Source organism: Hemitrygon akajei, chromosome 12 (assembly GCF_048418815.1).
Source record: "Hemitrygon akajei chromosome 12, sHemAka1.3, whole genome shotgun sequence".
Classification (NCBI taxonomy): domain Eukaryota; kingdom Metazoa; phylum Chordata; class Chondrichthyes; order Myliobatiformes; family Dasyatidae; genus Hemitrygon; species Hemitrygon akajei.
The window spans coordinates 48,295,108-48,307,220 of NC_133135.1; positions in this window are offsets into that span (position 1 = coordinate 48,295,108).

The following is a 12,113-nucleotide window of genomic DNA, read 5'->3' on the forward strand; positions in this document are numbered from 1 at the left end:
AGTCCATAATTCCCAGAAAGTGGTAATGCAATCGTTCGGATGGTGTAAAAGGTATATGGAATGTCAAAGGCAGTGATGGAATCAGAAACAATAACTACGTTTCAGAAAAATGCTGATGGACACTTATATGGACAAGGCATATAAAGATATGGATCTAATGGTATTAGCGTAGATGGTCTAAAAGACTGACATGTTCACCAGTGAGGTGAAAGCCCCATTTTTGTGCTGTATAACTCTGAGAACCCATGACTAATTTACATTCCCTTTCTATCTCAGAGGCACTGAGGTTTATTAAGTCAATTGGTCTGAGTATAATTAACAAAAGACATCACAAATTATTTTGATAACATTCCTCACTAGGATGCCTCAGTACTGCTTCTTATGGGCATGAGACTTAAGCAACTTTTTATTAATTCCAGACAGCTAGTTGGAGGACTTTTAATTTATTGCCTTCTCTCTTCTCTACAGGAACACCCACAAAATGCTGGAGGAACTCAGCAGGCCAGGCAACATCTAGGGAAATAAGTACAGTCAATATTTTGGGCAGAGACCCTTTGGCAGGACTCAAGACAAATGAAATTTTGTGTACTCATTATTTGTTGGTCTTTCAGTTGAAGGAGATCTCCACAAGCAAATGCTGTCTATTAACGCATTACACTGTACTGGAGTATGTACTGAGTGACAATCTAAATCTTTGTCCTGCCACCACAAAGGCTCTGTGGGAAATGACTACAGTCTAGGCTTCCTTTGCCACTAGACACTAAGGAGCTGGGCATGCTGTAAAAGCTTCTCACTCGCTTCATGAGTGCATTGTTCGGGGAGGGTGGAGTGGGAGGCAGCAATGATGCAATGTAAGAAAACACATTGTATTGAATTGATAGTACAATGAACATTGAAAACATAGGTCCCAATCATATATATTGTATAATTGATGAATTAAGAATATTTTTGAAAAAATGCTTATCTTTAGTTGTCAACTAAAGATTTGAAAGGTGCTGCTATTTTGAGGAAAATTAAATTAACTTTGCTACCTAAAGTGAAAAAAAAGGTTTAGGATTTTACTTTCTTTGAAACTTGGCAAAATCTCAGTTCTATAATATACATACACTAAATCCACAGTATTAATTACTATATTATGCTGAATCATACAGACATTTTCAATCAAGATATTACCTGAGAAAAAAGATGTGGTCTCACGCTAAAATTAAAAGTTCCTGACAGACCAAGTAAGAATATTTCAACCATCTTCATTTATCAATCAGTCAAACCTTACTTCTCATTAAAGTTCTTTTTCGGGATGTCTATCAGAAACCTTTATGTTTCTATTCACTCCTTTATATATACAGTTATGATTTGTGTGATGCACTGTGTTATGTGTGATGCACATCTGTTCATAAAACATTTATCAATTATATATCATTTAAAGAACAAGACATGATTCCAATACAGCCTTTGTTGTTTAATTATTGTCAGTGGTTTTGCTGAAGTTAATGAGGTGCATCTTTTTACAATATCTTCTGGTAAAGGTCATTTAGAGAAACTAAATTTGTGCACTACATGACATCTTACCTTCTCTGCAAAAGGGCAAATATCTCTTTGTGCATGTCTTTAAAGGTCACTAAAAACTTTCTTCGTCATCTAGAATTAGTTACTTGCTTAATTTAATATTGGGGCTGTGTCATTATGCAAGCAGCCACCTAGGAATGTATCACAACCCTTAAACATTTGACAGTGCTTCTCCTAGTTTTACCATATAGTTTAAGAGCAAATTTTGCTGTGTTCTTTACAGTCAGTGAAACATTCTGTTGTTTGCTGATTTAACCACTGTACTGAACAATTTAAAAATGTAAATGCCTACAAATTCTTTTCCCCTGGATTATTTATACCTTTTCATTTAAGAAAAGAATCTGAAGTGAATGATGGCAAGCAGTTATCACATTAAGTCAAAAGGCAAAAAAACTGATTGAGACACACAGTTAAAATGGCATTAATATTTTGAGTACACATAGTATTCATACAATAAAGTAACTAACAACCATTGTTACAAATAAATGTTCCTCAAAAGACAGTGATGCAGAATTTTTGAACATTTTAAGTCCTTTCCCCCATAGGTTGACACATTTTTAGGCTGCCCACCTCCCCAAACTTGAAAGTCTTAGTTCTAAATTGAGTGCAGTTGAGCACTGGCTCTGCAGTGATAGGTGTTTGAAAGATGCTGCTGGTACATTTCTTTGGAAAAAAAAATGTGCTCCACCATTTTATGTCAAAATCCTTATTAATTGTACCAGAGTTATTGTGACCACACAGGAGAAGCTGAAAGGAAATTAATTTTTTTCCAGTAACATATAGGAAGGCTTGCTGATGAAGAGAAGTGATACTCCATTTTCAGTAAGAGTTGTATAACAGAAAAAAAACTTGAGCCTATGGAGGGTTGCTACCAAACTCACTCAACTTTCATCTTTGCTTCATCAGAGGACCTTCTTAGGGCCACGACTGACATCACAGTTGGCCTTCGTTTGATACTACTGTTCTATCTCTCCATCACAGTTTGAGAAATCTGAACACCTCCTCCAGGTATATCGGCAGTGATTAAAAAGCAAGACACCAGATTTACGGGCAACAAAGAAGGTGGTCATGGAGGCAGAGGCATGGCTATGGGATTACTTTGAATAGATGGAGTGGGCCATGTTCAAGGACTCATCAGAGGACCTAAATGAATGTCCCACAATTGTTATGGACATTATAAAGATTCACATGGACAAAACTGTACCCACAAAATCATTCTGAGTCTTCCCCAACCAGAAGCCCTGGATGAACCAAGAAATCCACAATCCGCTGAGCGCTAGATCAGTGATGTTAGGACTGGCATTGCAAGAATGTACAAGAGGTCCAGGTTTGACCTATGGAAAGCCATTTTGCATGCAAAGTGGCAATTCTGGACCAACCTGGGATCACAGAATGATGCTTGACAGTTGTAGCAGGGATTGAATGCTATCACCTCCTACAAAGAAATGTAAACAACATCAAAGTTTAGCTCTCAAATGAGCTCAAGGCTTTTTGTTCTCATTTTGATTGACAGAGCATGGAGGAAACTTCACGAACCATCACAGTCTGAGGCCCCTGTAATTTAAGTCTCTGGAGCCAACATGAGAACATCTTTCAGGAGGGTGAACCCATGAACAGCATCTGGCGCAGATAGTGTAGCTGACTGAGTACTAAAGACTTGCACTAATCAGCTAACTAAAGGGTTACTGACATCTTCAACCTCTCGCTTTGGCAGTCTGAGGTACCCATCTGCTTCAAGAAGGCTTCAACCATACTGTGTCCAAAAAGACTTGGCAATCTGCCTCAATGACCTTTGTCCAGTACCACTTACAAACACTACAATGAAGTGCTTTGAGACTTTGGTCATGACTCATATCAACTCCTGCCTGAGGAGTGACAAGGATCAATTCCAATGTGCCTGCCATCATAACAGGTCAATAGTGGATGCTGTTAATATAATATCCATTATTAATCATCTGGACAATGAAGATGCATTCATCACTTTGCTCTTCATTGAGTACAACTCAGCATTCAACTCTGTTATCCCCTTGAAACTAATCACTGAGCTCAGAGACCTAGGGCTTGATACCTTCCCATACAACTGGACCTTTAATTTCCTCACTTGCAGACTCCAGTCAGTACAGACTGGCGATGACATATTCTCCTCAACATCAGCACAAAACTGTGTGCTTAGCCCCCTACTCCACTCACTTTATACCTATTGTTGTGTGGCTAAGTACAACACTAATGCTATATTTAAGTGTGGTGAACTACATATACCTGTCTGGACTGCTCCTGTGGCTCCTCCCACAGACCCCTGCTGACTGCTCCTGTGGCTCCTCCCACAGACCCCTGTATAAAGGCGATTGAGGCCTGAGCCCGGCCTCATTCTCCAGGATGTAGTGTTGTTCATTCTTCCAGTCAATAAAAGCCGATATCTCGCTTCTTACGTCTCAGAGTGAGTTATTGATGGTGCATCATTAAGTATGCTGATTATATCATTGTTGTTGGCCAAATCAAAGTTGGTGACAAAATAGAATATAGGAGGGAGATTGAAAGTCTAGTTGAAGGGTGGCACAACAACAACCTCACACTTAATAGCAGAAAAACCAAAGAGCAGATTATTGCCTACAGGAGTAAGAAACCAGGGGTCCATGAGCCAATACTCATTAGGGTATCAGAGGGAAAGTGTCAGTAATGTTAAATTCCTTGATGTTACGAGATCAGAGGATCTGTCCCAAGACTAGCACATAAGTGCAATCTCTAAGAAGATCCAACAGTGGTTCTTCTTTCATGGAAGTTTGTGGAGGTTCATCATATCATCTACAATTTTGACAAACTTCTATAGATGCACGGTGGAGAGTACCCTGACTGGTTGCACCACAATCAGGTATTTAAAATTGCTGACTATCTCCATCTCTGATCTCCTGATGAGGACTGACACATGGACCTCTGGTTTACAGACATGGATTTCTAAACTAATAATGGATATTATGTGAAAGGTTGGGTCTGAGAGGGATAATGGGATGAATGCAGGAAATTGGGACTAGATGGATGGATACAAGACTTGGCGAGAACTCATTGGGCTAAAGAGACTGTATCCATGGTCTATTGCTCGATGACTAAATAATCCTCAAGTGTAATAAACTGAGGGATCAGTGAAAAAGTATTCAGTGGGATTTATGGAATAAGCACTACAAGTGAAGCAATCATGTTGACAGCAATCACCAGAAATTTGCAAGTTTAGCCATGTTACAGCCCGGTTCCTCATGTAGAACTCTCATGTATTAATTTACCACAACTAATCATGAAAAGCAAACAATTCTGAGTTTGTGATATCAGTCTCATGAACTCTACATATAGTCATTATCTTAATCAGAAAATCTAGAATATATTGAATCCTTAGAGAATTAAGCTTAGGAGCAAAAAAAAAATCTTTCACTTGTGACATTATAGCCTTTCTTTTGACTGTTTAGTGCACAACTAAAGAAGTACCTTATTAGTTGCAAGACAATACCATGAAGTTTTAAAATGTTTGTAGACAAATGCATTTCTTCCTTTCTGTTCGATAAGAAGGGATATTATAGAGTCATAGAGTATTTATAGAGTCATGGAACACTCTAGCACATAAACAGGCCCTTCAGCCCTTAGTCCATGCCGAATTATTAATCTGTCTAGCCTAGCAACCTGCACCGGGCCCAAAGCCCTCCATACCGCATCCCCCCTCCACCAACCATGTGCCTATCCAAATTTCTCTTAAATGTTGAAATTGAACCTGTAACCATCATGTTCTCTGGCAGCTTGTTCCAAACTCTCACATTCTCTGAGTCAAAGAAGTTCCCCATTATGTTCCTCTTAAACATTTTACCTTTCTCCCTTAACCCATCATCTCTAATTGTATTCTCATTCAACTTCAGTGGAAAAAGCTTGCTTGCTTTTATCCTACGTATACCTCTAACAAATCTCCCCTCAGTCTTGTACATTCTAGGAAAAAAAGTCCTAACCTATTCAACCTTTCCCTATAACTCAGATCCTCAAGTCCCAGCTACTTCCATCTAAATTCTTCCTGCACTCTTTCAATCTTGTTTACATCTTTCCTGTCAGTAGCTGATCAAAACTGCACACAATATTCCATATTAGACCTCAACAACATCTTATCCAATTTCAACATAACATCACAACTTATGTACTCAATACATGGATTTATGAAGGCCAATCTGCCAAAAGATTTCTTTACAACCCTATCTAACTGGGATGCCACTTTCAAGGAATTATAGATCTGTATTCGCCGAACACTCTGTTGTACTACACTCCTCAGTGTCCTGTCACTCACCATATAAAACCTATGCTAGTTAATCCTTGGCACCCCTCCTAACCATAACATTGGTACCGAAATTAATCACGACCTCTGGCTGCTCACCCTCCCACTGAACAATACTTTGGACTTGATCTGACATGTCCCTGACCCAGGCATGCAGGAGGCAACATACCACCTTGGAATCTCATTCTAGTCCACAGAACCTCCTTTCTATTACCTTATCCAATGAATCACCTCTCAGTACAGATTGCCTCTTCACTTCCCCTTCCCTTCTAAGCCACAGAGCCGGACTCTGAAATAGAGACCTGATCACTGTGGCTTTCCTTTACTACGTCATCACCACCGCTCCCCCCCCCCCACCCCCGCAACAGTATCCAAAGTGATATAACTGTTGTTGAGGGGGAACAGCCACAGGAGTACTCTGCACTGGCTGCCTAACCCCTTTTCTCCTCCTGACAGTCACCTTGTTAATTGTGTCCAGCGCCTTGTCTGTAATTACCTCCTTCTATGTCCTGTCTATCAACCCCTCAGCTTCTTGAATTATCCAGAGTTCATCCAGTTCCAGCTACAACTCCTTAACACTCCCTGTTAGAAGCTGCATCTGGATGCACTTCTTGCAAATGTAGTCATCAGGGACATTGGAGGTTTCCCTGTCTTCCCACATCCTACAAGAGGAGCATTCCGCTGTCCTGCCTGGCAGCTGCACTGCTCTAAATGTGCAATAAGAAAGAAAGAAGGGATAAATTACAGAACAATATCTACTTAAAGCCTATGGCTCTCTCCCCGCCGAAGCTTCGATGAACTAAAGCCTCAATTCCGAATCAGATTTGAGAATTATATATAGTACATAAAATGTTTTACAGTCCCATAAATAATTTAAGTGTAAGCATGTAACAAACAATATAGGAAAGAAAACATAAGGAAAGAGTAACCTTGAAACAATTGAACAAAACAAAGAGTGGGAAAATTATGTGAGATTAATATAGGCAAGGATCCAACTGGCACTTATAGAAAACATTTGATAAAAGGTTTATTGTTCTTTCATAACCTTCCTCTTGACTAGGGTTTTTTTTTCTTTTTTTTTCTTCTTTTCGGTCCCTTGCTTTCAGCTCCCTTTTTTTTCTGGTAGTAGGCATTATTATCCTCTGTTACTAAGTGTATTCACAGTCTGGGAGTTTGACTGTCCAGACTTATACTCTTTATACTGTGTGGTGGTTGGTCTGGAGTTGTTGTTGTTTTTTTCTTGTGTTGTGGGGCTTGGGGAGGACACTAAGCTCACTTGTCTTTAATTTAGGTGCTTTTTTGTTAAATTCTCTTCCTGTGTAGCATATTGTTATTGTATGCGTAATCTTGCACTGTATTAATGCTCCTCATTGGGATTTGCGATTTTTAATTTTGTAAAATGTTTTGAAAAACTAATAAAAAAAAATTTTTTAAAAAGAAGAAAAAAAAAGGTATATTGTTGTCACATGTACTGAGGTACAGTGAAAAGCTTGTCTGGAATATTGTTCACATAGATAAATCCATTACAGAGTACACTGAGTTAGTATGAGATAAAACAATTGCTATGTAGAATAAAGTATAATAGCCACAAGGAAATACAATGCATGCGGACAATAAGATGTGAGGTCATAATGAGATAGCTTTTGAGGTCAAGAGTCTAATTTATTCTAGGCAGCCACATGATTATCCTATAACAGTCCTTGAGCTTGGTCAGGCTTTTGTTTCTTCTGCATGATGGGAGAGAGGACAAGAGAAATAATAAACTGTAAAGTCAACAAACAAAATTTCAGACCGGTAAATGGCAGAGACCACTCTGAGTTTTCATCACCTTCCAAGCTAAGATGTACTCAACATTACGTGTAGACCCTGCCTGAAAGGACACGTATCAAAGTATCCTTATGAAGGAAAAGTAGCTAGAGACAGAATTTTGGAAACCAGCATTTTTTTCAAAACATTTTCTAAACATTTTATTTGTGAACAGTACTTTCATTCAAGCTACATTACAAAGAGACTTTGCTTTAAAACACATTCACAGAGACCTCAGTGTACTGTATCAATTATTTTATAATTATACAGATCAACGTGAGGCAAGGACTGAAAGACTAAAGAACATGAACCTATACAACCACCTAGTGGTGAAACTGAAATCATGAAACAAAATTACTGAAGTTTACATACAAGTTATGTAACAGAGGAGTATCAAATGATTTAAGTTTGAATGTTTGCAATCTTTTGTTATTTAAGGGAAAAGCATTATTTGGCAGTATAAACATACTCTGAAAAGTGTTAGGTGCACCTAGATGAATCTAACCTACTTAAGCAACACACACAAAATGCTGGAGGAACTCAACAGGTCAGGCAGCATCCATGGAAAAGAGTAAATAGTCAACATTCCATTGAAGATCCTTCTTTAAGACTGGAGAAGGATCTCAGCCTGAAATCTCTTCCATAGATGCTGCTGGACCTGCTGAGTTTCTCCAGCATTTGGTGTGTGTTGCTTTGGATTTCCAGTATCAGCAGATTTTCTCTTGTTTGTAACCTGCTTCTTGTTGTTTGGCCTGCTAAAATTCTATCAAAGTCAGTTAAAGTAAATCTAATATCAAAGCAGGCATATGTTAGCATATACTACCTTGAGATTAATTTTCTATAAAAGAACTATACATATACAAACTGTGCAGAAACAAAGACAAACAAATACCCAATGGCAAAAAAAGACAAATTGTGCAAATAAAATAACAGCATTGAAAGTGAGTCTGTGGGTAATAGACTCAGTTGAGAGTTGAGATGAAGGAGTTATCTAAGATGGTTCAGGAGACTGATGATTGCCGGGTGGTAACTGTTCCTGAACCTGGTGGTGTGGGTCCTAAGACCTCTGTACCTCCAGCTCAATGATAGCAGTGAGAAGAGAGTATAACCCAAAAAGTCCTTGATGATGGATACTGCTTCCTTGTGACAGCACTTCATGTAAATTTTTCTCAATGGCTGGGAGGGCTGTGCCTGTGATGAACTGGGCTGTATCCACCACTTTTTGTAGACCATTCCATTCCTGGCCATACGAGGCTGCGATGCACCCCGTTAGAAAACTCTCCTCTGTGCATCTACAGAAGTCTGTCACTGTTTTAAGTAACATGCCAAATCTACACAAATTTCTGGAAACTGGAGGTGCTGTTGTACCTAATGAAGACTGGCTCAGATGTCCAGCTTCTTCTTCCTGGAGCCAATAATCAGCTTTTTGGTTTTGCTGACATTGAGTGAGAGGTCATTGTTGTGGCACCACCTGTATGCTGACTTGTCACCACCCTTGATTCAGTGAAAAACAGCGGTATCATCAGCAAACTTAGGTATTGGAGTTGTACTTAGCCACACAGTCTATATGGACCAGCTGGTGGCGTAGAGGCATCAGCGCCGGACTTCGGAGTGAAGGCTGCCGAGTTCGAATCCAGCTGGCTCCAAAAACCTGGAGAAGGATGGGCTCTGCCAGGTTTCAGATGCCAAGACACACCGTATAATGAGCAATCACCAAAATGATGATCGGTGCAGGAGTTAAGGGTGCACACACACACACAGTCTATATAAATATATATAGGACACAAACTCGATATAAAGCAAGTAGAGTGGTGCACAATCACCACCAGCACATCAGCACTGCTGACAGTGATTGTCGAGAAGATGCTGTGGCTAATCCAAACTGACGGAGCTCTGCAAGTGAGGAAATCAAGGATCCAGTTGTGCTGGGAAGTATTGAAACCTCAGTCTTGGAGCTTAGTGATTAGTTTTGAAGGGATAACATTGTTGAATGCTGAGATGTTAGTCAGTGAAGAGCAACCTGATGTATACATCTTCATTGTTCCAGAGCTGAGTGAAGGGGCAATAGCATGGCATTTGTTGTTTTCCTGCTCTGATGGTAGGCGAATTGGAGCAGATCCAGGTCCACTCCTCAGGCAAGAGTTGATATGCTTCATGACCAACCTCTGAAAGCACTTTTGACACAACAGATGCAAGTGCTATTGGATGATCGTCACTGACATGCTGTAGGTTCCTCAAACCACTTTATCACAATAGGTGCAAGTGCTACTGGACGATAGTCCTTGAGGTACTGTAGGTTACAACATTCTTCTTCGGCACAAGTATGATTAAAGACTGCTTGAGCTGGTGGGTACCTCAGACTGCTAAAGCGATAGGCTGAAGTTGTCTGTAAACACTATGGTTGTTCATACTGCAGTATGAAGACTGCAATACTTCGGTGTAACCTTATTCAGTAACGATAGTCGGAAATGAAAGCAATGTAACAGCTAATGGGAAATTTATTGTGGAAGGACAGCTTTGATGAGTCAGGGCATGACCAGTCATAGAAACATGCAGTACAGAAGCAACCTTCCTCCTCTCTCCCAACTGTAATGCACATGTATTCTAATCCTATTTGCTCACATTAGGCCCATACTCCTCTCTAAGCACCTGTCCAAATACCTTTTAAACTTTGTATTAGTAATTGTTATTATCTCTTCTGGCAGTTCAGCCCAAATATTCACTACTCTCTTTGTGGAACTTACCTCTCCTCTCATATTAAAACACTGCCCTAGGAAGAAGATTCTAACATCAATCCTATCTATGACTCTCTATATGGTTACCACCTTGCCTTCTACATTCCGGTGAACATGAACCTGACCTATCTAACTATTTCAGGCAACATCCTGTTGAATCTCTTTCACACTTTCTATTGCTACCACATCCTTCCTGTGGTGTGGTGACCAGAAATGTGTATAAATCTCTAAATAGTCTAACCAATGTTTAATTGTTTTATGACTACTATCTTGTACTAAATTCCTCAGCCTACAAAGACAAGGATACCAAATCAAAAACGCCCTAAGGAAGCATAGTAAATCTCCCAAATGATATTCTGCCACTGACCTGAATGTTTCCAAGCCAATACTTGCTTGTTTGCATGCCCAGATGATCAGAATATTAATGGTGCAGTTCCCAAAGCTTCTCAGTCCAACATTCTGTCCATTCATCCTCTGTCGCTTCATACCCACACATGAACAAGTACTGCAGAAAGGTGAAAGAGAACTGGGGATGGGATGTAGTTGAATTAAAGTCTACTATAAGCATAGAGCCAAGGGCCAAGCAATACTGAGAGGAATTAACAGAAAAGAAAAAGATCAAGAATAAATAAGTATTTTTCAAGGCAAGGCAATGACTAGCAAGGAACATTTGTGTTTGGGCCACAGATATTCAATTTGTACATCAATAATTTCATTGAAAGAACTAAATGTAAAATTTTTAAGTCTGTCCTCAACACAAAATTTGGCTGGGATTGCAAGTTATATGAGAATGATATGAGGCTTCTAGCCAAGTTAAAATACATGACAGATGCACTATAACATGGATAAATATGTAGGAAAATGTAATGGCATCTGATCTTTTAACAGATGATAGATTGGGAAATGTTGATGTACAAAGAAATCAGCAGGAACATCAAAAAATTACACACAGTCCTTCATTAAATTTTTGAATACAGGAGCAAGAATGTCTTGCAATATTCCCTCTATTTTTTGTTACAGCTGTGCAGACCAGCCATTGCTTTAAGCAGGAAAGTTTTACGTATCCTGAAAAATAAGCAGCACTTTAAAGGTTTAAATATTAAGGAAACTCCAGCTGTATGGCAACAAAGGCCACGTTCTCGGGAGCACTGTGCGGCAGCGCACTCCCCACACCTTGGAAGGAAGTAACGTCTTGCTTCAATTTACAGGGCTGTAGCCAGATAACGCCTGGAGTCACGTGTGCAGTTTTGATTTCCTTACCAAAGGCAGGAAATGTTTGCCATAGAGAAATGCAATCATCAATCTGAATACTTGATGACAAGTCTGTTATATGAGGAGAGATTGTATCACCTGGAATTTAGAAGAATGAGAGATCTGACTGAAGCGTTCAAAATTCTGACAGGACTCAACAGCACAGATGCAGGGAAGTGATTTCCTCCAGATACAGGGTCTTGAACCAGCTGTCAGAGTCAGGTATGCAATATGACATTTAGAAATGAGAAGGTTCTTCTCTCATCGGGTGGTGAATTTGTGAAATACTTGGCCATGGTAACAACCTCCCCAAGTGAGTCAGTAACCAGTCAAGTATTTCATCATACTTCACCTGCAAACTCTACAGCACACTATTCAAAGGCCTTCTTCAGGGGACAGAGAGTAGATAAAGATAAAGCATGGATCTACCATATGGAGCTGAATATATTCCCTCA